Here is a 26,017-nt window from a genome sequence, read left to right on the forward strand (position 1 = left end):
TTGATCTCCTGAACTCGTGATCTGCTGGCCTTGGCCTCCTAAAGTGCTGGGATTACAGGAAGCCACCACGCCCAGCTCCAGGTTCTAACTTAAAGGACCTCAAGATTTGAAGCATAAGACTTGGAATCTGTCATCAAGAAGCTCACAGTTTAGTTGGAGAGAGAAACAAAAAACAGCCAATGTGCATATTAACCAAAGAGTCAGCAGCATGACAGAGCTGGCACAGGGAGAAATAAAGATGGTTCCTGCACAGCTTCAGGAGCTGCGGCAACATTCTGGATCTTCAGAACTTCCTGGTGTGTGTACTCAGTGCCACACTAGCTGCTGCCATTTAGTGTCTATGAGGTCCTTGTCTATTAAGAGGATGTTAACTCTGAATCACAGAATCTTAGAGCTAGCATGGAGGGGCAGAGGTCATTTAATCCAACTTGCTCATTTGAAAACTGGCAGTCTGAGGCCCAAAGATGTTAAGCAGCTTGGCCAAGGTCATGCAGCTAGTTTAGTGATGAAATTAGAACCATAAACCATGTCTTCTGATAGCTAGTCCAGTGCACTTTCTGCTACTCTGCAAATTGATGGCATTTTTTAACCATCAGATCAATTGTTCATTTATTCCTTCCTTCCCCAGAAAGAACACCTGTTTGTGCAGGGCACTGGGATTGCAATGTGAGTGACATGAGGCCACATTGTCAGGGGGCAAGTCAGGTGAAAAAAGAAATTAGCCTCTATGCTGAGACACTATGTGTGCATCTCAGGTGTAAACCAGGACTGAATGCCATGATGGACATCAGCTCTATACAGGATATAGGCAAGTCTCCCAGTCAGGGCAATATAGTGAGACCCCATCTTTACCGAAAAACCCAAAACAATTAGCTACTCAGGAGGCTGAGGAGGGCAGATTCCCTGAGCAGGAATTCAAGGCTACAATGAACTGATTGTGCCACTGCACTCCAGCCTGAGTGACAGAATAAGACCCTGTTTTGTTTTTTTTTTTTTTTTAAAAGGCTGGGTCTGGGTGCAGTGGCTCACACCTGTAATCCCAACACTTTGAGAGGCCGAGATGGGCGGATCACCTAAGGTCAGGAGTTTGAGGCCAACCTAACCAACATGGAGAAACCTCATCTCTACTAAAAATACAAAATTAGCCAGGTGTGGTCAGGGGTGCCTGTAGTTCCAGCTACTTGGGAGGCTGAGGCAGGAGAATTGCTTGAACCTGAGAGGCGGAGGTTGCAGTGAGCTGAGATTGCTCCATTGCACTCCAGCCTGGGCAACAAGAGTGAAACTCCATCTCAAAAAAAAAAAAAAAAAAGGGAGGGCATAGGAGCTCACGCCTGTAATCCCAGCAATCCCAGAACTTTGGGAGGCCAAGGTGGGTGGATCACCTGAGGTCAGGACCAGCCTGGCCAACATGATGAAACCCGGTCACTACTAAAAATATAAAAAATTAGCCGGGCATGGTAGCAGGTGCTTGTAATCCCAGCTACTCGGGAGGCTTGAGGCAGGAGAACTGCTTGAACCCGGGAGGTGGAGGTTGCAGTGAGTCAAGATTTCACCATTGCACTCCAGCCTGGGCAACAAGAGCAAGACTCTGCCTTAAAAAAAAAAAAAAAAGCACAGTCTCTCTACAGGAATCCGTGAGGGCACGAAGGTGGGAGGAGCCACATCTGCTGTGGGGAGGAGTATCAACTCAGGGAAAGCTTCATGGAGGAAGCAGCACTTGAGCTGATTTAGAAATTACAGGTTATGGGCCGGGCACAGTGGCTCATGCTTATAATCCCAGCACTTTCGGAGGCCAAGATGGGCGGATCACCTAAGGTCAGGAGTTTGAGACCAGCCTGGCCAACATGGTGAAACCCCATCTCTACTAAAAATACAAAAATTAGCTGGGCATGGTGGGGGGTACCTGTAATCCCAGCTACTTAGGAGGCTGAGACAGGAGAATCGCTGGAACCCAGGAGGTGGAGGTTGCAGTGAGCCAAGATTGTGCCATTGCACCCCAGCCTGGGCAATAGAGCAAGACTCCATCTCAGGAAAAAAAAAAAAAAAAGAAAAGAAATTGCTGGGTACAGGCTGGGCGCTGTGGCTCACATCTGTAATCTCAGCAATTTGGGAGGCCGAGGTGGGTGGATCACTTGAGGCCAGGAGTTCAAGTCCAGCCTGGCCAACATGGCAAAACACTGTCTATACTAAAAATACAAAAATTAGCCTGGCGTGGTGGCAGGCGCCTGCATTCCCAGCTACTCAGGAGGCTGAGGCATGAGAATTGCTTGAACCCGGGAGGCGGAGGCTGCAGTGAGCTGAGATCGTGCCACTGCACTTCAGCCTGGGCAATAGAGCAGGACTTCATCTAAAAAAATTAAAAAAATTAGAAAATTTAAAAAAAAACAACAGGAAATTGGGACAGCTCCTCTGAGGAGGTAATACTGGAGTTGAGATTGTATAGCAAAAAGGAACCTCCCAGGTAGAGGGAACAGCTGGACCAAAGACCTCCCGTGGGAATGGGCGTTGGTATACTCAAACAGCAGCGGCCAGAGCGCCTGGGGCAAAGTGGCCAAAGTGGAGAATGCTGTGAGATGAAGTCACAGAATGGCTGGCCAAGTCACACAAGGCTTGTGGCAAGCCAGGAGTGCATTCTCAAGGCAGGAGCAACTCATGGCGATCATAGAATTAGGGAAATGACAAGGTCAAGTTCATGTTTCAGAAAGAACTGATACAAAAGCAGATACTGTTGAGAAAATTAAGGTGTTTTATCATCCCCATGCTAGAAGGACATGGTCTCAGGCAGTAAACAGAGTATGGAGAGGAGAGCTGAGAGGTATAGGAGGAGGAGCACTCTACAGGATGTGGTCATACGCTGGATGTGCAGGAGGAGGGGTCGTGGATACCTGCCGTGTGTGTGTCTTGACTGATTTGCTGTGCCATCCCCTCAAATGGGAAATAGAGGAGAAGCAGTGGGTCAGACTGAGAGGACAGGGTCATGTTTGTACACGCTGAGTCTGAGGGACTCTAAGACATCTGCTGCTGGCTTTAGGAGGCCTGGGCTGGAGGGGAGCAGTACACAGTGGAATTGGAAGTCTGGGCACCCACAGTGCCAGATCCAGGTTGTGGGAGGAATAAGGTGGCCTGTGGAAAGGGCATGGAAGGTCCAGCATGGTGGCTCATACCTGTAATCCCAGCACTTTGGGAGGCTGAAGTGGGTGGATCACTTGAGGTCAGGAGTTCGAGACCAGCCTGGCCAACATGGCAAAAACCTCGTCTCCACTGATAATACAATTACCCAGGTATCATTGTACGCTCCTGTAGTCCCAGCTGCTCAGGAGGCTAAGGCAGGACAATCACTTGAACGAGGGAGGCAGAGGTTACAGTGAGCCGAGGTTGAGCCACTGCATTCCAGCCTGGGTGACAGAGCAAGATTCTATCTCAAATAAAAAAAGAGCTGGGCTCTGTGGCTCGCGCCTGTAACCCCAGCACTTTGGAAGGCCGAGGTGGGTGGATCATGAGGTCAGGAGTTCAAGACCAGCCTGGCCAAGATGGTGAAACCCCATCACTATTAAAAATACAAAAATTAGCTGGGCGTGGTGGCAGGTGCCTGTAACCCCAGCTACTCAAGAGGCTGAGGCAAAGAATTGCTTGAACCTGGGAGGCAGAGGTTGCAATGAACCGAGGTTGAACCACTGCACTCTAGCCTGGTGACAGAGCAAGACTTCATCTCAAAAAAAAAAAAAGAGAGAGAGAGAGAGAGAAGGCACATAGAAGGAAGCCAGAATCCCCGGGACTAGGCATCAGAAAGATCTGTGCCCAGCCACACTGTAGGTGCCTAGTAAATGCTTGAAAACTAAATGGGTAAGCAAAGTAGCCAGGAGAGAAAGCAGAGCCTGTGAAAGCAGCTGAGAAGGAAAGACCAGATGGGTAAGAGAGGGCAGAGTGGAGGCGGCAGGGAGGAGCCTGCCGAGGAGAGGAATCGGGGAGGACGATGAAGCTGGAAGACCACCCTTGGGTACAGCCATTATGACATCGCCAGTGATCTTTGACAGCTGTGTCAGTGAAGTTGGGGGTGGGGGAGTCGGCATGAAGTGAACCAAGAATGAATGAAAAGAAAGGAAGGCAAACAAACATCTTTCTTTCAAGGACTGGCTGTAGGGGGAACAGCAATGCAGGAAGGCCTTACAGAGCGCCTACATAAAATGGTTACAACTTCTGGGTACAGAAGTTTGCTTCCCCAGAGGCCTGACGCAGTTTGCTGCAGTTTACCGTTCCCAGTACTTGTAACCATTTTATGTAGGCACATCTGTAAGCCCTTCCTCCATTGCCATTCCCCCCAATACTGGCTTTGGAGAGAAGTTCCGGCAGAGGGAAGACAGGATCAGGGGTTGTAGTGGGAACATAAAGAGTTTGTGTGTGGCCCGCAAGAAGATGTCAGTAGAGATAGGTTTGCGGGGAGACTAGAAGCTGGAAATAAGGGATAAGGGATAGAGCAAGAGGTGCTTGGTGCTGGAACAGCCAGAAGAGCCAGCTGGTCCCTGAGGTAGCTTCCACCGGTTGAGGACGCGTCTTCTGAACGTAGGGAGAGGTTGGCAGGGCCATGTGCAGGTTGATCATTTTGAGGATGTACGTACAGGAGATTGAGAGTTTAGGCTTGAAAACCCCTGGAATATTCTTGGGAGTTGCTATGGTCTGAATGTGTTCCTCACAGTTTATGTGTTGGAAATAATCCTCAGTGCAACAGTGTTTGGAGGTGGGGCCTAATGGGAGGTGTTTAGGTCATGAGGGCTTGGGCCTCAGGAGTGGATTAATGCTGCTATGAAAGAAAGTGGGTTCACTGCCATGTGACGATGCAGTACGACGGCCCTTACTAGATGCCAGTGCCTTGATCTTGGACTTCTCAGCCTCCAGAACTGGGAGAGTTCACTGTGTTACCCAGGCTGGTCTCGAACTCCTAGGCTCAAGGGATCTTCCTACCTCAGCCTCCTGAGTAGCTAGGACTACAGGCATTTGCCACTGTTCTTGGCTATAAATTTCAATTTTTAATAAATTATCTAGTCTCAGCTATTTTGTTATACCAGCACAAAGGACTGGACAGGCATGGATAAGGTAACCCCTTTCTCTCTGACAGAAGCCAAATCTTATTATAGTTATATATATATATATATATATATATATATTTTTTTTTTTTTTTTTTTTTTTTTTGAGATAGGGTCTTGCTCTGCTGACCAGGCTGAAATGCAGCACCATGATCGTGGCTCGGTGCAGCCTCAAACTCCTGGGCTCAAGTGATCCTCCCACCTCAGCCTCCCAAAGTGCTGGGATTACAGGCATGGCTGGGCATGGTAGCTCATACCTGTAATCCCAGCATTTTGGGAGGATGAGGCGGGCAGATCACCTGAGGTCAGGAGTTCAATACCAGCTGGCCAACATGGTGCAACCCTGTCTCTAATAAAAATACAAAAAATTAGCCAGGCGTGGTGGTGCATTCCTGTCGTCTCAGCTACTCGGGAGGCTGAGGCAGGAGAACAGCTTGAACCTGGGAGGTGGAGGTTGCAGTGAGCTGAGATTGTGCCACTGAACTCCAGAGTGGGTGACAGAGTGAGACTCCATCTCAAAACAAAACAAAACAAAGTCCTGGGATTACAGGCATGAACCACCATGCCTGGCCTTCTTTCTTTCTTGTTTTCTTTCCTTTTTTAAACTTCCTACTTTCTGTCTACAGTCTTCTACCCCACAGAAGTGGAGAGAGAAGTGGGTGAATTCGGGAAGCATCACGAACGCTCACAGGAAACCAGCTTTCTGTGAACACCGATTATGCCAGAGGTGAGTGAGAACCAAGACAGGTCCAGGCACTGCACACAGGTGCCCTACACAGGAAGGAGAGAGTAGAGTCCCGAACAGGCCACAGTGGCCCAGGCTGACAAACAGGAGTTTCTGCCTCGTGCAGGCCTCACCCTCTTCCCCTCTCTCCCACCCCTATCCTTGGGCTTTCCACAAGGCCTAATCCTCAGCCCACTGCTCTGCTCTCCCTTGAGGCCATCATTTATTGTCAGAACTTCATATGTCTTCTCTGTGGGTTTGTCTCCTGTGGCTGTTCTGTGGCTGCTGCGGCCCTGAACTTTCCCCCCACCTGGCCAGTGACTTCGCTGTTGGAGATTCCCCTGCACCCTCCTGTGTGAAAGGAGGTCTATGCTGTCCTCCCCTTCAAACAGCTGCTGGCTACACGCTCTCCTCCCTGCTCCCTCCTCTGCCTCCAAATGCATGCATAGGCCTTCTTTGCGGCCCCTTGTGAATTCCCACAGCCCCCAAAATTCATCCACCCAGCCTGGCAATTACTGCATGATTGCTTGTGTGCTTTTTTTGTTTGTTTTTTTGAGATAGAGTCTCGCTCTGTCACCCAGGCTGGAGTGCAGTGGCATGATCTCAGCTCACTGCAACCTCCACCTCCCGGGTTCAAGCAATTTTGCTGCCTCAGCTTCCCGAGTGGCTGGGACTACAAGTGCCCGCCACCACACCAGGCTCCCTTGAAGATGCTCCCTGGGTGGTCCTGGGGAGAGTAGAAACATCTTCCTTCTCCTGACAGGGTGTAGCTGGGTCAAATTCAGTTTGGCCCAGCAGACCTCCTCTTTTGGCATGCTGACTCCTGAGCAGGTAGCCTGAGAAAGTGGGGACAAATGGACATCATTTCCACCTGGCTGACTGTCTATTCCAATAAGTCATTTCCAGGTGGGGCTACAGGACTCCCTGGCTTTCTGCCCATCCCAAACCTGGTCCTCCAGCCCCCAGTCAATTCTTTTCTTTTTTTCTTTTTTTTTTTTTTTGAGATGGTGTTTCACTCTTGTTGCCCAGGCTGGAGTGCAGTGGCACAATCTTGGCTCACTACAACCTCTGCCTCCTGGGTTGAAGGAATTCTTCTGCCTCAGCCTCCCGAGTAGCTGGGATTACAGTTGTCGGCCACCTTACCCAGATAATTTTTGTATTTTTTGTAGAGACAGGGTAACTCCTGACCTCATGATCTGCCCACAGTGGCCTCCCAAAGTGCTGGAATTACATATATGAGCCACCGCGCCCGGCCGCCCCCAATCAATTCTGAGACCCACCTTCACCCTGACAGATACATACATAGACACACACGTGCTTCAGTTACATTCTTCTCTGTTTTGATTAGCTGGAGTTAGTTTCTGTTGCTTGCAACCAAGAACTCTAACTCAGTTCATTCCTGTTAGGCCAGGCATGGTGGTTCACACCTATAATCTCAGCACTTTCGGAGGCCAAGGCGGGCAGATCATGAAGTCAGGAGATTGAGACCATCCTGGCCAACACAGTGAAACCCCGTTTCTACTAAAAATACAAAAAATTAGCCGGGCATGATGGCACACCCCTGTAGTCCCAGCTACTCAGGAGGCTGAGGCAGGAGAATCACTTGAACCCGGGAGACAGAGGTTGCAGTGAGCCAAGATTGCACCACTGCACTCCAGCCTGGGCGACAGAGCAAGACTTTGTCAAAGAAAGAAAGAGGAAGGAAGAAAGAAAAGAAAAAAGAAAGAAAGAAAGAAAAGAAAAGAAAACAAATAAAACAGACTCTGCTCTTTTTTTTTGAGACAAGGTCTTGCTCTGCCACCCAGGTTGGAGTGTAATGGCACCATCTTGACTCACTGCAACCTCTGTCTCTTGGGCTCAAGCAATCCTCCCACCTCAACCTCCTGAATAGTGGCTGAGACCACAGGCATGCCACCATGCCTGGCTAAGTTTTTTTTTTTTTGAGTTGGAGTCTTGCTCTGTTGCCCAGGCTAGAGTGCAATAGCACTATCTCGGCTCACTGCGACCTCTGCTGCCTCCTGGGTTCAAGAGATTCTTCTGCCTCAGCCTCCCGAGTAGCTGGGATTACAGGCATATGCCACCACGGCTGGCTAATTTTTATATTTTTTGTAGAGACGGGGTTTTGCCATGTTGTCCAGGCTGGTTTCCAACTCCTGAGCTCAAGTGATCCACCTACCTTGCCCTCCCAAAATGCTGGGATTACAAGCATGAGCCACTGTGCCCTGCCCAGACCGGCTCTTAATGTAGGCAAGTGAGTGTGTGTCTTACTTTGTTTTTTTGTTGTCGGGTTTTTGTTTTGTTGTTGTTGTTGTTGTTGTTTTTTGAGATGCTGTCTTGCTCTGTTGCTTAGGCTGGAGTGCAGTGGTTTGATCTCTGTTCACTGCAACATCCGCCTCCCAGGTTCAAGCAATTCTCCTGCCTCAGCTTCACGAATAGGTGGGATTACAGGTGCCCACCACCATGCCTTGCAAATCTTTGTATTTTTAGTAGAGACAGGGTTTTGCCATGTTGGCCAGGCTGGTCTCAAACTCCTGACTTCAGGTGATCCACCTGCCTCAGCCTCCCAAAGTGCTGGGATTACAGGCATGAGCCACTCTACCTGGTCCAGTGTGTCTTACTTTGAATTCACCCAGAAGCAAACCCTGAGGTGAGGATTCAAGTGCAAAAAGTTTATTTGGGAAATGGCCCTAGGAAATACTGACAGAGGAGTGGAAAAGTAAGACAAGGGCGGAAAGAGAGCCAATGGAGGGTGCATCGTCAAGCAAGCTACCACGGTGGCTGCTGGTGCTGTCTGGCCGGACGCCTCTGGGAGACAGTGTAGAATGGGTCTCAACATTTTCCTTACCCACCTGCTGCCACCTGCCATTGGTTGTGGGCTCCTTCCAGAGGCTGTCAGCTCCCTGGCATACTCACTGCCCCACATGTGCAGAGTCAGTGGCCTGAGCAACCTCTGGGCAGAGACACAGAATTGGGACTGCCAAGAGCCCATGGCAGGCACCACATCCAGAGCTACAGAGGGCAGTGGAGAGTTCTTTGGGTACTCTGAGAGAACTAGGGTAGGGCATGGTAGGCACCAGAAAAAAAAATGGGTCAGTTTGAGAGAATGTCAGACTTAGTGACATCCTTTACCAAGGCTTTCTAGGGATCGTGGGCATTGAGTTTGCAGATGTGGTAAGGAAAGTCAGCTGGAAGGAAAACCTCCTGTGCCACAGCCCACTGCAGGAGCCAGCCTGCTGGGAGGCAGCCTGTTGGGCTCTAAGGCAGAGTTGGGAAGGAAGAAGGCAGGTGAGTGGAGGCCCCCAGTAGCAGTCTGCTGGCCTGGCCTCCCTGCTCGCATGGGGCCCCCGCAGCAGCCAGGCCAGCCTGGTCTCCAACTAAAGCCAGAGGTGCCCTTTATTTACTATTATTACTTTTGAGACAGAGTTTCGCTCTGTCACCCAGACTGGAGTGCAGTGGCACAATTTCCACTCACTGCAACCTCTGCCTCCCAGGTTCAAGTGATTCTCCTGCCTCAGCCTCCCCAATATCTGGGATTACAGGCACCTGCCATGACCCCTGGCTAATTTTTGTATCTTTAGTAGAGACAGAGTTTCACCATGTTGGCCATGCTGGTCTTGAACTCCTGGCCTCAGGTGATCTGCTCTCCTCAGCTTCCCAAAGTGCTGGGATTACAGGAATGAGCCACCACGCTCAGCCAATGTGCCCCCCTTTTTTCCCCTTTTTTCTAATCTTTTCTTTTCTTTTTCTTTTTTTTTGAGACAGAGTTTCACTCTTGTTGCCCAGGCTGGAGTGCAATGGCACGATCTCGGCTCACCGCAACCTCTGCCTCCCAGTTCAGGCGATTCTCCTGCCTCAGCCTCCAGAGTAACTGGGATTACAGACATGCGCCACCATGCCCAGACAATTTTATATTTTTAGTAGAGATAGGGTTTCTCCACGTTGGTCAGGCTGATCTTGAACTCCCAACCTCAGGTGATCTGCTTGCCTCGGCCTCCCAAAGTGTTGAGATTACAGGCATGAGCCACTGTGCCCAGCCTTTTTTTTTTTTTTTTAGAGAAAAGGTCTCATTTTGTCACTCAGGCTGGAGTGCAGTGGAATGACCGTAGCTCACTATAGCTTCAAACTCTTGGTCTCAGATGAACCTCTTGAGGAGCTGGGACTACAGGTGCACTTCAGAGAGAGAGCACCAGGCAGGGGCTAATACCTTTCCTTTAACCTCCTCACAGGTCACACCTGTATGGGCCAGGGCCATGCAGAGGTGGCAGCCAAGAAGCAGGGAGCAGAGGGTGGCCCTGCTGCAGGAAGGCTACTCCCTAGTTACTGCTCCCTAGTTACTCATGAGGGACAAGTGTCCCCATTCTCCCCTGAGCCCCCAGCATGTCTCCTGCAGTGTGAGCACTTCTCTGGAGAGGACAGTTTTTGCCCCATCCTCAACTGCAGCTGACTAGCAGCTTCAGGGGACAGGACAGGGAGAGGGGCAGGCTCAGCCCTTGCTGCTTAGGTGAGGGGTCTTCATCCTGAACCCTGCTTGTCTTCACCCTGAGCGGGTGCTGGAGCCAAACAGGTCTGCAGTTCCCTCCAGCCCATCCTGCACATCCCACCACTGCTGTCACTCCTGCTCCACGACCAGCCCAGCTGGGAAGATTCTCCAGTGTTCCCTCACCTGGCTCAGCCTCAAATCCTTCCCTCACTTCCGCCACAACCGTACCATCGCTGCCCAGCCCCATGCACAGCTGACCACAGATCACTGCCCTGTGATGCTGGACTGGAGCAAACTTCAGCCAGAGGCATATGGAAGGTCAGGTTTTGGGTATGTGGAGGGGAACAGAGGCTTTTCTGGCTGGTGGGCAGCTGTGCCTGGTGTCCCTGCAGGTACCTGGGCCTCTAGCACGCTGGCCTGGCAATCCCTGCTCCCCCCTGCCCCGCCCCCTGGCAGGCTTTTAATACCTGGCTTAATCTCTTTTGCTGATGCAGCTGGTTTGGAGGTAGGAAGAAGGGCCAGTGAGCTTGGAGAAGCCCTGGGAGCTGCTTTGCCCACAGCCCAGAGACAAAGGATGGATGGGCAAAGGAAACTTGAGTGAACAGACACCAGGAGGGAAAATGTGTGAGCAAACCTATCAGGGGCTGTTTTTATTTATTTATTTACTTACTTACTTATTTATTTTTGAGACAGAGTCTTGCTCTGTTGCCCAGGCTGGAGTGCAGTGGCATGATCTTGGCTTACTGCAACCTCCACCTTCTGAGGTGATTCTTCTCCCTCAGTCTCCCTAGTAGGTGGGATTACAGGTGCACGCCACCATATCCCGCTAATTTTGTATTTTTATTTCACCATGTTGCCCAGGCTGGTCTCGAACTCCTGACCTCAAGTGATCCACCCGCCTCAGCATCCCAAAGTGCTGGAATTCCAGGTGCACGCCACTACTTCTGTCTGTTTACATTTCTGTTGTCAGCTGCCAGCTGAGGTTTGTTTAAACCTCAGGCTTCCCCAGGTTCAAGTGGGAGGGTCTCCCTTGGGTTGCCGCTCCACCCTGGACTAGAATTCACGAGTAGCTGTGCGTTGCACCCGTCCTATAGGTCTTGCCTGGAATTGGGGCAGTTCACGTCTCGCGCTGCACACATCCATTTATTGAACACTGCTCTGCACTGAGGTAGGCATACGGGTCACCACTGGGTCTTGGACCTACCCTCAGCCAGTATGCCATCTAGGTACCAGTAGAGGCAGGCCTCAGGCGGCCCAACCAGCCAGGGCAGTGCAGCAGGCGGGAACAGGTGCTCAAGGACTCAACTCAGGCCCTAACAGATTAGGGCCTTTAGAGGCTCTCAGTGCTGAAAGATTAATGGATCCACCCCAGCATAGATAAGACAACCTAAAAAGGGTACTAAAGGAAGTCCTAGGACTTCCAACCTACTCTCAGGTTTTCACCTGACTACTATTATAATTTCTGGTGACCACTTTGATTTTTTAAATAACCATTTTACTTTAGAACAGTTTTAGATTTATAGGAAAAAGTATGTTTCTATATAGCCCTGCACCCAGTTTCCCCTATTATTAATATCTCAGATTACTGTGGTATGTATGTTACAAGTAATGGTACCTGGCTGGGTGCAAGGGCTCATGCCAGTAATCCCAGCACTTTGGGAGGTCAAGGCAGGCAAATCACTTGAGCTCAGGAGTTCTAGACCAGCCTGGCCAACATGGTGAAATCCTGTCTCTACTAAAAATACAAAAAATTAGCTGGGCGTGGTGGTGCACACCTATAATCCCAGATACTCAAGAGTCTGAGGCAGGAGAATTGCTGGAACCTGGGAGGCGGAGCTTGCCATGAGCCTAGATTGCACCACTCTACTCCAGCCTGGGGGACAGAGTGAGACTCTGTCCAAAAAAAAAAAAAAAAACAGGCCTGGCGCACCGGGCCAGTGGTGCGTGCCTGTAGTCCCAACTACTCAGGAGGCTGAGTCTGGAGGATCACTTGAGTCCAAGAATTCTGGACTGTAGTGCGCTATGTGGATCGGGTGTCCCCACTAAGTTCGGCATCAATATGGGGACCTCCCGGGAGCAGGGTACCACCAGGTTGCCTAAGGAGGGGTGAACCGGCCCAGGTCAGAAATGGAACAGGTCAAAACTCGTGTGCTGATCAGAGTGCAGTTGGCTATTCAGTGCCTGTGAATAGCCAACTGCACTCCAGCCTGGGCAACATAGTGAGACCCTGTCTCTAAAAAAAAATAACCAAAAAACAAAAAAACAGGCCTGGCGTGGTGGCTCATGCCTGTAATCCCAGCACTTTGGGAGGCTGAAGCGGGTGGATCAGGAGGTCAGGAGATCCAGACCATCCTGGCTAACATGGTGAAACCCTATCTCGATTAAAAATACAAAAAAAAATTTAGCCATCTGTGGTGACATGCGCCTGTAGTCTCAGCTATTGGGCAGCTGAGGCAGGATAATCGCTTGAACTGGGAGGCAGAGGTTGTAGTGAGCTGAGATCATGCCACTGCACTCCAGCCTGGGTGACAGGGTGAGATTCCATCTCAAAAAAAAAAAAAAAGTAATGATACTTACAATATTGATATATTATTTTTAATTAAAGACCATACTTTACAAACTAATACAGGAACAGAAAACCAAACATCGCATGTTCTGACGCCTAAGTGTGAGTTGGACAAGGAGAACACATGACATAGGGAAGGGAACTTCAGACACCAGGGCCTGTCGGGGGCTGGGGGACAAGAGGAGGGAGAGCATTAGGACAAATACCTAATGCATGTGGGGCTTAACACCTAGACGACAGGTTGATAGGTGCAGCAAACCACCATGGCACATGTATACCTATGTAACAAATCTGCACGTTCTGAATATGTATCCCAGAACTTAAAAAAAAAAAGATTTGGCCGGGTGCGGTGGCTTACGCTTGTAATCCTAGCACTTTGGGAGGCCGAGACGGGTGGATCACGAGGTCAAGAGATCGAGACCATCCTGGTCAACATGGTGAAACCCTGTCTCTACTAAAAATACAAAAAATTAGCTGGGCATGGTGGCGCATGCCTGTCATCCCAGCTACTCAGGAGGCTGAGGCAGGAAGAATTGCCCTGAACCCAGGAGGTGGAGGTTGCGGTGAGCTGAGATCACGCCATTGCACTCCAGCCTGGGTAACAAGAGCAAAACTCTGTCTCAAAAAAAAAAAAAAAAGGTTTTACTTTATTCTTATTTCCTTAAGTTTTTCTTTGTTTGTTTGTTTTGTTTTTTTAAGATGGAGTTTTGCTCTCATCACCCAGGCTGGAGTGCAATGGCACAATCTTGGCTCACTGCACCCTCTGCCTCCCAGGTTCAAGGCTTTTCCTGCCTCAGCCTCCCAATTAGCTGGGATTACAGGCATGCCCCACCATGCCTGGCTAATTTTTTTTCTTTTTTTTAAGATGGGGTTTCACCATGTTGGTCAGGCTGGTCTTGAACTCCTGACCTCAGGTGATCCACCCACCTTGGCCTCCAAAGTGCCTGGATTACAGGCATGAGCCACCACGCCCGGCCCAATTTTTGTATTTTTAGTAGAGACTGGGTTTCACCATGTTGGCCAGGCTGGTCTTAAACTCCTGACCTCGTGATCCACCTCCCTTGGCCTCCCAAAGTGCTGGGATTACAGGCGTGGGCCACTGTGCCTGGCCCCCTCCTCCCTTTTTTTTTAAGACAGAGTCTCCCTCTGTCACCTAGACTGGAGTGCAGTGGCGCCATCTCAGCTCACTGTAATCTCCGCCTCTCGGGTTCAAGTGATTCTCCTGCCTCAGCCTCTTTTTTTTTTTTTTTTTGGGGGGGGGGGACAGAGTCTTGCTCTGTCACCAGGCACCAGGCTGGAGTGCAGTGGCACAATCTCGGCTCACTGCAGCCTCCGCCTCCCGGGTTCAAGCAATTCTGCCTCAGCCTCCTGAGTAGCTGGGACTACAGGTGCGCGCCACCACGTCCAGCTAACTTTTTTTCATTTTTAAATTTTTTCCTTCCTGGTACTTACCAGCATTCAGCTAATTTTTGTATTTTTAGTAGAGATGGGGCTTCACCATGTTAGCCAGGCTGGTCTCAAACTCCTGACCTTAGGTGATCCACCTCCCCACTTCGGCTTCTCAAAGTGCTGGGATTACAGGTGTGAACCACTGTGCCCGACCAACACCTTTTCTTTTTTCTTTCTTTCTTTTGTTCTTTCATTGGTTCTTTGTTTTTTTGTTTGTTTGTTTGTTTGTTTTGTTTTGAGATGGAGTTTTTTGCTGTTGTTGCCCAGTCTGGGGTGCAATGTGGCGATTTTGGCTCACTGCAGCCTCCACCTCCCAGGTTCAAGCAGTTCTTCTGTCTCAGCCTCCCAAGTAGCTGGAATTACAGGTATGCAACACCACACCTGGCTAATTTTGTATTTTTATTAGAGATGGGTTTTCGCCATGTTGGTCAGGCTGGTCTCAAATTCCTTACCTCAAGTGATCCACCCGCCTTGGCCTCCCAAAGTCCTGGAATTACAGGTGTGAGCTACCACGCCCAGTCAATGCCATTTTGATCTTAACTAAGCACTTACTGTGCAGGGCGGCCATAACTTTTGCAGTTTGAGGTGCAGTAGCAAAACTGGCACAGACTTTTTTTTCCTTCACAATTTCACATAGGAGATTCATTTTTACCACAAATCTTAGCAGCTTCAGCATTCAATCTTTTTTCTTTCCTTAAGTTGGGAACTTTCACCTTTTCAGTGAAAGGAAGCTCTCTACAGTTTCTCTTTGGCCATCAGAATTGGCAGCATCACTGTGCCCTGGGGCCATTGTTAAATACAATTTAACAATGCACTTGGTGCTGTGTTAATGCCCTAGGGTGAAGGCTGTGCCTAGACTCTGCTGAGACCCTCCAAGATGTGATCAGAGTGATCTGACTATCTCCTGGATGGTGGGCCTGAGGGCGGGGGGGAGGGGAGGATGTAGGTAAGGGGATTGGGAACTTTCAGGGAGATTGTCCTAGGGGATGTGATGAGGGGCAATGGTATAAAATATTCTTGGCAGGCTGGGCCGGTAGCTCATGCCTGTAATCCTAGCACTTTGAGAGGCTGAGGCGGGTGAATCACCTGAAGTCAGGAGTTCGAGACCAGCCTGGCCAAAATGGTGAAACTCTGTTGCTACTAAAAATACAAAAAATTAGCCGGGCGTGGTGGCAGGCTCCTGTTATCCCAGCTACTAGGGAGGCTGAGGCAGGAGAATCACTTGAACCCAGGAGGCAGAGGTTGCAGTGAGCCGAGATTGTGCCACTGCACTCCAGCCTGGGCAACAGGGACAGACTCAGGCTCAAAAAAAAAGAAAAAAATTCTTGGCCAGGTGCAGTAGCTCACGCCTGTAATCCCAGCCCTTCGGGAGGCCAAGACAAAAGGATCACTTGAACCTAAGAGTTTGAGATCAGGTTGGGCAACATAGTGAGACTCCATCTCTACAAAAAATAAAAAATAGGTTGTGAGCAGTGGCTCATACCTGTAATCCCAGCACTTTGGGAGGCTGAGGTGGGTGGATCAACTCGAGGCCAGAGGTTTGAGACCAGCCAACTGGCCAGCATGGTGAAGACCTGTGTCTACTAAAAAAATACAAAAAATTAGCTGGACATGGTGATACACACCTGTAGTTCCAGCTACTTGGGAGGCTGGGGCAGGAGAATTGCTTGAACCTGGCAGGTGGAGGTTGCAGTTAGCCAAGATCACGCCACTGCACACCAGCCTGGGTGACAGAGTGAGACTCTAGCTCAGAATAAATAAATAAATAAATAAATAAATAAATAAAAATAAGCTGGGCACAGTGGCTCATGCCTGTCATCCCAGCAGACTTATGCCAGACACCGCACTTTGGGAGGCCAAGGCAGGTGGATCACCTGAGGTCAGGAGTTTGAAACCAGCCCGACCAAGACAGTGAAATCCCATCTCTACTAAAAATACAAAAATTAGCAGGGCATGGTGGCAGGCGCCTGTAATCCCAGCTACTGGGGAGGCTGAGGCAGGAGAATCACTTGAACCTGGGAGGCGGAGGTTGCAGTGAGCCAAGATCAAGCCATTGCACTCCAGCCTGGGTGACAGAGCGAGATTCCGTCTCAATAAATAAATAGCCAGGTGTGTTGGCACACACCTGTCGTCCCAGCTACTCGGGAGACTGAGGCAGGAGGATCACTGGAGCTCAGGAGCTTGAGGTTACAATGAGCTAGGATAGCACCAATGCACTCCACCCTGGGTGACAGAGTGAGATTCTGTTGATAAAAAAAAAAATTCTTTATCAGGCCATTTCTTTTTTGATTCTTAACGGAGGTGTTGGGGTGGGGAAGTGAAAAAAACTGGAGAGTTGGAGGTGTCTGAAGTGGCTGGGCCGGGCCAGACAGAAGCCCCTGAGAGGTGTCTGTCACCTCTTAGCCCTGTGGAGGCGGCAGCCTTTCGCTGTTGGAAGGACAAGGAGGAGTTCAGAGCTCTGAAACCTTTCCCAGCGCCCCACATCGGGGCTGGGTCTCTGCCTGGGTTTGTTCTCCAACAGGAAAGCCCTGCCAGCCAGCCAGCCTGCCCCACAGGGTCCTCCAGCTCCTCCCCTTCTCAGGCAGTGCTCCAGGGTTGTTCTGGCGTATGCAGTGGGGCGTGCCCCTCGTGCCTGCCCACAGCACCTCACTTTCTGGGATCACTCTCGGGGTTCCTTAACACTCTTAAGTATTTTGATCATCTCCCTGAACTGTGTTGCAAATTCTGGGGTGAGGTCAGGAGAGAGCAGCAGCTCTATTATCGCACTTCCCACGTTTGATCTCACTCCAGCCCCGCCTGCCTGATGCTTGACTAGAATTCCGCCAGTTGGCAGGTGCAGGGTGGGGATTGAAAGCCACGTCTCTCTGACTTTAGAACCATAACTGATTCAGGACAGCACGATTCTCTTTTGGGTCTGCCTAGACCAACTGAATAGTCAACTTACACAGCCACTCTGAGCCCCAGTTTTTCTTCTATAAAGTGTTGGTAAGGCAGGCAGGGCTCAGTGGGTGGTGGCAGGTGGCAGTGATGTGTTGCTAAACATGCCCCAGGCAGGAGCAATAGGGCAGATTGCCACACCTGCCCCGTGGGCCTCTCGGGGAGTGGGGAAGGCGCCTCTCCTTGGGCCCTGCTGCCCTCTGCTGGTCGAGGTCCAGCACCTGGACAATGCCCAGGGGAGGCCAGGAGCTGAGGCTGAGAGTTGGGGTCCTGTGTCCAAGCACCCAACTCCGTCACTCACTGCTTTTGATCCTGCCCTTTATCTTATTTTTTTCTATTCCACTAATTTTTAAAAAAATCTACCAGCCTTGGCAACATAGTGAGACTTTGTCTCTACAAAAAAATTAAAAACTTAGGCCAGGCTTGGTGGCTTACGCCTGTAATCCCAGCATTCTGTGAGGCAGAGGCAGGCAAATCACAAGGTCAGGAGTTCGAGACCATCTTGGCCAAATGGTGAACCTCGTCTCTACTAAAATAGAAAAATCAGCTGGGCATGGTGGTGGGCCCCTGTAATCCTAGCTACTTGGGAGGCTGAGGCAGGAGAATCACTTGAACCCGGGAGGCAGAGGTTGCAGTGCGCCGAGATCTTGGTACTGCACTCTAGCCTGGGCAACAGAGCAAGACTCCATCTCAAAGGCATGGGCTTGTGATCCCAGCTACTTGGGAGGCTAAGGCTGGAGGATCACTTGAGCCCAGGAGGTTGAGGCTGTAGTGAGCAGGTACTGTGCCACTGCACCCTAGCCTGGATGACAGAGTGGGACCTGGCTCAAAAAGAAAAAAAAAAATTTTTAAGAGAAACTATCTCAAAAAATAAAAAAAGGAAAAGAAAAAATTTTTGGTAGAAGCTGATACAACGTATTTCCTAATCAGACGTATTAATATTGTCAGCCCTGGGCTGAGCACTGCTCAGTTCAGTGTGTCCTGTGCAAACAGGAGCCCTGGAGGAAATTCCAGCCCCGTCCTCCTTGGCTCTGCTGAAGGTCCAGCCCCCTCCTGCAGGCCTGCAAACAGCGGTTGGCCTCATGTTCCATTCCATCTCCTCCATGAGGCTTCCCTCTCTTCTCCTCCCAGGCTTGGTGACCCAGATTGGGAAGAGGGGGCCAGCATCAAACACTTACATGCTTGTTTCTGCTTCGAAGGCCCTTCAACAACCCTGCACAGTAAACAATTATCCTCATTTCATACTTAATAAATCTAGTTAGGAGTTACCACCGAGGGAGTGAATAAGCACTCTTTGCTTATTGAATCCAACCAGTCTAGGAGGTCAGAACTACTCATACCCACATTTGACAAATAAGGAAACTGACTCATAAGAAAGCCCTAGTGTCTCCTTCAAGATCACACAGCTGGTAAGTTGCAGAGCCAGGATTTGAACCTAGGAAAGTCCCCTTCTTGTCACAATCTGACCTATTAGTCAGCAGCATTACCATGGAAATTAAGTCCTCGAATGCAGGGATGGGTGGTCAGCCATTCCTCTTTTTTTTTTTTTTTTTTGAGATGGAGTCTCACTCTGTCGCCCAGGCTGTAGTGCAGTGGCACAATCTCAGATCACTGCAACATCTGCCTCCCAGGTTCAAGTGATTCTCCTGCCTCAGCCTCCTGAGTAGCTGGGATTACGGGCGTGCACCACCACGTCCGGCTAATTTTTGTATTTTTAGTAGAGATGGGGTTTCACCGTGTTAGCCAGGATGGTCTCAATCTCTTGACCTTGTGATCCGCCCAAAGTGCTGGGATTACAGGTGTGAGGCACCGTACCTGGCCAGCCGTTCCACTCTTTTGACGCCCACTGCCCTCAGCCTGGCCATATGCTTTGTTGGTTTCCTGGCCAGCAGCTGAGCGATGACTTCCTGGGGGCTGCGAGTGCTTATCCTCCGAAGGACGAGCTCCCAGGAGGAAAAAGACGCTGGAGAGCAAAGAGGGTGGCCTGGAGTGGGGTGATCTGCTAGCCACCATGCTCTCCCTATGTCCAGGCAGGGGCCCAGAGTGCTGCTGGGGCACAGGGGAGAGGGAAGCTCTGTGACTCATACAGTGTGCGCCCTGCCCTCCTCCCTGCCCTGAGAGTGTCAGGGAGTTGCCTGTCCTGGAGGAGATGACTTGAGGTCCCCACCCCTGCCCTCTGTCTTCCCAGCAGACAACCCCAAGGCTGGGCAGAGGCAGCGTGGGGAAAGGAAGACGGTGGTTTGTGGCTCTTGGCTCGGGCTGGCCTCCGGGCTGGGCCTTCCCCAGCTCCCACTCGTCTGGCCCTGCCTGCCCTGCCAGGCCGGGTTGTGAGGAATTGAAAGAGGGGATTGTTAGGGGGAGAAGGAGGAGGAGAATAGTAATAACTCTGGCTCCTCACAGGCGTCTCCAAGGACCCCCCACCCCATGCCCTCCTTGGACACATTGGAGAGCTATGTGTGGCGGACTAGGCAGTATGGGGCTGAAACACAGGCTGGGCAGAGGGAGAGAGGCCAGAGGGAGAAAGTAGCCACCCGATTCAGATCCCCGCCTCTCCCAGTGCGGAGTCAGAGAGAAGTGCTTGCCCTCCCCGCATTCCCCACTCCACCCCAGGTGAGAGAGGCCTGCATTCTTCCCTCCCTCTCAAAGTCCCCACCCTTCCCAAAGTCCACCCTTGGTGTTACAGCTCTCAGTCCCGAAGTCACCAAACCTTGATTTGTGGTGGCTTGTTTCTTTCTTTTGTTTTTTGAGATGGAGTTTTGTTCTTGTTGCTCAGGCTGGAGTGCAATGCCTCGATCTTGGCAACCTCTGCTTCTGGGGTTCAAGTGATTCTCTTGCCTCAGCCTCCCAAGTAGCTGGGACTATAGGTGCCCACCACCATGTCCTGCTAATTTTTTTGTACTTTTAGTAGAGACAGCATTTCCCCATGTTGGCCAGGCTGCTCTTGAACTCCTGACCTCAGGTGATCCACCCACATCAGCCTCCCAAATTGCTGAGATTACAGGCCTGAACCACCGCATCTGGCCAGCACATGGGATTTCAACAAGCCCAGCCTGTGCTCTGAGAGACCTGGCATGACCGTGGGGAGACCGACAGGACCATTTCAGGTGCTGATGAGCTCTCAAAGAAGGAGAGGAGGGCAGCCCTCGGCAGGGAAGGAAAGTCCCACGTGCGTGCTCCGGAGTCCCACTCCATCTCTCCCAGGAACTCCCTCCCCTGCACAGCAGGCAGGTGCCCACTTCACTCCTCTCATGTGGTAGCCCCAGATGCCTCTCCCCAGCTTCTGCACACCTCTGGATCTGCTCCCTGGGTTCATCCTGTTTCTCCTTTGCCCACAGAGCTCGGTTCCTCCCTGACCTTGACCTCCCAGCAGGCGTCCTCAGTGAAGTGCAATGAGAAGCTGAGCTGAACTCCAGCCCTACCTCTGGCCACATGACCCTGCACAGACCACTCTTCTGCTCTGAGCCGTGTTTTCTTCTCTGAAATGGGTCTAATAAAGGCATCTTGTCAATCAAGCATCTGTCACGGGGTGGGAACCCAGTAAGTCCCACTGCCCACCTCTTCTGCCAGGTCCTCAGGTGTTGCTTAGCCTCCTTTGTATTTTGACAGCCAGCGGGCCCTCTTGTGAGCTGTAGCTCTGCTGGTGTCTGGGGCACACCGCCTGGTCTTTACAGCCTTGCACCCACCATGTTCCTCCCAATCCCTGAAAGACAGTTCTAGGCCTTCTTGTCTCTACAAAGTGTGAGCTCCTTGGACTCTGGAAATTCTGGTACAAAGCAGGCGTCCAGGCTGGGGGTCCAGGGAAGAGGTCCAGGGGTGTGTGTGTCCAGGGCTGGGGGTTTAGGGGAGAGGTGACTCAGGACGGGGGTCCAGCGTAATAGCTGACAGCTCAGATTTGGGAGTCAGACCGTCCTGGGCTTAAACCTTGGCCCTGATACTTGCTGAGGTCATGAGCATTTGACCTACCCTCTGTGCTTCAGCCTCTTTATCTGTGAGGTGGGTGTGTACCTGGTCCTAGCTCGCTGGCGTCTGTCACTACTAAATGGGATACTTCGTGAAAAATGATTCAGCACAGCAGTGGGCACTCAGTGTGTCTTTTTTTTTTTTTTTTTTTGAGACAGAATCTCTCTTTGTTGCCCCGGGTGGAGTGCAATGGTGTGATCTCAGCTCACTGCAACCTCCACCTCTCGGGTTGAAGTGATTCTCATGCCTCAGCCTCCCAAGTAGCTGGGATTACAGGCGCCCACCACCACCATGCCCTGTTGATTTTTGTATTCTTAGTAGAGATGGGGTTTCACCATATTGGCCAGGCTGGTCTTGAACTCCTAACCTCAGGCAATCCACCCAACTCGGCCTCCCAAAGTGCTGGCATGACAGGCATGAGCCACCACACCTGGCTCCACTCAGTGAGTCTTAAGTCAATGTGAACTTATTAAAACCGATTCAGGTCGGGCACGGTGGCTCATGCCTGTAATCCCAGCACTTTGGGAGGCTGAGGTGGGTGGATCACCTGAGGTCAGCAGTTCGAGACCAACCTGGCCAACATGGTGAAACCCTGTATCTATTAAAAAAAAAAAAAAGAAAAACGATTCAGTGAACAAGCCCACCCCCCATGATCTGCTCTCCTCCGTAGCACTTAGAACCCTGCAGGTGCATTAGCCAGGTGTGGTATGCACCTGTAGTCCCAGCTACTCAGGAGGCTGAGGCGGGAGGATCACTTGAGTCTAGGAAGTTGAGGCTGCAGTGAGGCATGATTGCACCACCGCACTCCAGCCTGGGCAACAGAGTAAGATTCTGTCTATGAAAAAAATCCTGACGGGGCTTGAGGGGGAAGTCATTTCCTAGGAGAGATCTTGGGGTGTCCTGAATCAGATGCAGTCTGAGCGCCCCCACTATCTACCCACCTGGCCAAGCTACAAGGTGAGCAGGGCGCTTATGATCCCATGGCTTCATTTCTGGCCTGAATAAATAACTTTCTTACGCTCAGGGGCTTGATCTGAACCAAATCGTGAACCAGCAACCAGAGCTGCATTAATCTACTCTATGCCCATGTGCTCTGGACTCAAACCCAAATATTCTTCAGCCATACTGTGAACCTAATCAAAGTTCTTTGTAAACTCCAAAACCGAACGTGTATTTTCTTCCTTTCTTTTCTTTCTTTTTTTCTTCTTTCTTTCTTTCTTTTTCTTTTTCTTTCTTTTCTTTTTTTCTTTTTCTTTCTTTTCTTCTTCTTTCTCTTTCTTTCTTTCTTTTTCTCTTTTTTTCCCTCCCTCCCTCATTCCTTCCTTCTTTCCTTCCTTTCTTCCTTTCTTTCTTTTTTTGAGATGGGGTCTCACTCTGTCATCCAGGCTGGAGTGTAGTGGCACTATCTCAGCTCACTGTAACCTTTGCCTCCTGGGTTCAAGCGGTTTTCCTGCCTCAGCCTCCCAAGTAGCTGAGACTACAGGCACATGCCACCAAGCCAGGCTAATTTTTGTATTTTTTGTAGAGACGCGGTTTCACCATGTTGCCCAAGCTGGTCTCGAACTCCTGGCCTTAAGCAATCCACCCACCTCAGCCTCCCAAAGTGCTGGGATTACAGGCACGAGGCACTGTGCCCAGCCAAATTGGACCATTTATTTTGTGCTAATATGCATGATCCTTAAGGAGAACTAGCTGCTGACACCGGTCCCCAAACTTTCACCAGAAACAGCTCCAGATGGGGACTGCCTCAGCAATGTGGAGGCTCATAGCTCAGGTTATAGGGCCGAGCTGCAGCAGGTGAAATAGTTAGGGGCCTATGTGGAAAACCCTGTGGGTAACATCCCCCCATGGGAACTGAGGAAGGAGAACTGTCCAGACCCCAGGTACAATTAGTACCTGAAGAATATCTTAGTTTATAGTGTTATTACTCAGCTATTTCCTTTATATAATCTTTCATATATAATCATATATTAGTTTATAGAGTTAGTGCCTGAAGTATAACTTACTGCTTACATATATCTAGCTTATATAATCATACTTAGTACTTATATCTAGCATACTTAGTTCTTTTTTTTTTTTTGAGACGGAGTCTCGCTCTTGTTACCCAGGCTGGAGTGCAATGGCGCGATCTCGGCTCACCGCAACCTCCGCCTCCTGGGTTCAGGCAATTCTCCTGCCTCAGCCTCCTGAGTAGCTGGGATTACAGGCACGCGCCACCATGCCCAGCTAATTTTTTGTATTTTTAGTAGAGACGGGGTTTCACCATGTTGACCAGGATGGTCTCCATCTCCTGACCTCGTGATCCACCCGCCTCGGCCTCCCAAAGTGCTGGGATTACAGGCGTGAGCCACTGCGCCTGGCCCTACTTAGTTCTATATAATCTTTCTATATAATCATATAGATACTGCAGTCGGAGCTGTACCGACACATTTAGTGCAGATTTATAGAATCCTTCCACATAACCATATAGTAGTTTGTAGTAGGAGGAATGCCTAGAGCAGTCACAGAACAGAAGCAGTACATGGGAAAACAGCCAGACCAGGACGAGAACCAAAGACCCAGGCGGTGGCGTCCCTGCCTGAAAGGGCGTACACTGTATGGCAGGCTTGGAGCAAGTGTCTCTCCTCCCGATAAAGGAGTTGTAGCACCTTGCATCCAGCTCCTGTGGAAAGTAGGCCTCAGGCCTGAGATCCCGCAGATAACTAGGGAGAAGAACCCCTCAGGTGTGACCGGGTCACGGGGGCTGTACACCCTGTCAGTCTCTTCTCGCTTCTGTGCTGGCTCAAATCATCCTCCCATAAATATCTTAAGAGAAGAGCACAAGTCTGTCAGCTCCCACTGCGTTAAGCTTACACATCCTTCTATTAGAAACCCTTTGAAGTCTCCAGCCCCCGGATAAGAAGTGTTGTGCATGACACCTGTCGCATGTAGCTCACCTCCTTGCCTCAGTGACCTAATGGGGGTGGACCCCTTTTTTGCACACGACCCTCTACTACTGTGCATGGCACGGCCCCCTACTGCGCACAGCCTACCTCTCTGTCCAGATGACATAATGGGGTGGCCCCCTCACTTGTGACTCACATGTTTATGCCCTATTACTAAGCCTATAGATGATGACCTCACTCACGACCCCGTCCCCTGCTTGTACCTAATAAATACAGATGCTCTTGGGCATTTGGGGGCCGTTACTGATCTCCACTCACAGGTGGCGTGGCCCCCCGAGTCCAGATGCTCTTCACCAGTTCTTCAGTGTCCTGTCTCTTTACTTCTCGGATCCTGTACCTCAACACAGCATAAGGGACACCCCATGACCCTGTGGGGCCCCAATGGCTCTACAAAACCCCACTTGGATTCCAGTCCCCACTGTGAGTGGCTTTTTTTTTTTTTAAACGGGGACGGGGTTTCACCATGTTGGCCAGGCTGGTCTTGAACTACTGATCTCAGGTGATCCACCTACCTTAGCCTCCCAAAGTACTGGGATTACAGGCGTGAGTCACTGTGCCTGGCCTTGTGAGTTTTTTTTAATTTTTATAATTTATATTTATATTTTATTTTATTATGATTTTTTGAGACAGAGTCTCACTCTGTTGCCCAGGCTAGAGTGCAGTGGCACAATCTCGGCTCACTGCAACATCCGCCTCCTAGGTTTAAGCAATTCTCCTGCCTCAGCCTCCCAAGTAGCTGGGACTGCAGGCATGTGCCACCATGCCCAGCTAATTTTGTATTTTTAGTAGAGATGGGGTTTTACCATGTTGGCCAGGCTGGTCTTAAACTCCTGACCTCAGGTGATTCACCTGCCTAGGCCTCCTAAAGTGCTGCAATCATAGGCATGAGCCACTGTGCCCAGCCCCCACTGTGAGGGTTTTTTTTTTTTTTTTTTTTTTTTGAGAAAGAGTTTCACGTTGTCTCCAGGCTGGAGTGCAATGGCACAATCTTGGCTCACTGCAACATCTGCCTCCCAGGTTCAAGCAATTCTCCTGCCTCAGCCTCCTGAGCAGCTGGGATTACAGGTGCCCACCACCATGCCTGGTTAATTATTTTTGTAATTTTAGTAGAGATGGGGTTTCAGCATGTTGCCCAGGCTGGCCTTGAACTCCTGACCTCAGGTGATCCACCCTCGTCAGCCTCCCAAAGAGCTGGGATTACAGGGGTGAGACACCACGCCCCACCCCACAGTTTTTAACCTGCTCAGGCATGGGAAACAACTTTTGCCATCCTCCATTTCTAGCCTGATTGCTCTTCCCCTAAGCATACCCTACATCCAGGATATTCTTCCCCATTCTCCCCAAACCCAGTGAGCTTAACCTAGCGCAGGCAGCTCTCCTCTGTAATTTCCCAAAATGCATGTACCTGGAGCCCTTGACGGGTTTTTTGCCGTTATTCTTTTTACACAGACTTCTTGCAGATCCATCTACTTGTATGATTCTCAACTGCTCTGAAGTCAGGATTCTTTTTTTTTTTTTTTTTTTTGAGACGGAGTCTTGCTGTCTCCTCCAGGCTGGAGTGCAGTGGCGCGATCTCAGCTCGATGCAACCTCTGCCTCCTGGGTTCAAGCAATTCTACAGCTTCAGCCTCCCGAGTAGCTGGGTCTACAGGAGCGTGCCACTGCATCAGGCTAATTTTTGTATTTTTAGTAAAGACCGGGTTTCACCATGTTGGCCTGGCTGGTCTCGAACTCCTGACCTCGGATGATTTGTCCGCCTCGGCCTTCCAAAGTGTTGGAATTACAGGCGTGAGCCACCACGCCTGACCACTTTTTTTTTCCTGCTTCGTAGCCCAAGATGGAGTGCACTGGTGCAATTGTGGCTGGGACAGGTGTG

General features: G+C 50.4%; 1 long non-coding RNA gene across 1 annotated transcript in view; it reads left to right on the forward strand.

Moving 5' to 3' along the window:
* LOC105707508 (uncharacterized) overlaps positions 1-20,749 on the forward strand; it is a 32,765-nt gene extending 12,016 nt beyond the window's left edge. The window contains exons 2-3 of the long non-coding RNA XR_001105090.2: positions 5,708-5,808; positions 20,573-20,749. This is a non-coding gene — a long non-coding RNA (uncharacterized LOC105707508). The remainder of the gene's footprint in view (positions 1-5,707; positions 5,809-20,572) is intronic.
* Positions 20,750-26,017: the final 5,268 nt, after the last annotated feature.

This window comes from Aotus nancymaae, unplaced genomic scaffold, assembly GCF_030222135.1.
Source record: "Aotus nancymaae isolate 86718 unplaced genomic scaffold, 86718_ANA_hifiasm-v0.15.2.pri h1tg000059l, whole genome shotgun sequence".
Lineage (NCBI taxonomy): Eukaryota > Metazoa > Chordata > Mammalia > Primates > Aotidae > Aotus > Aotus nancymaae.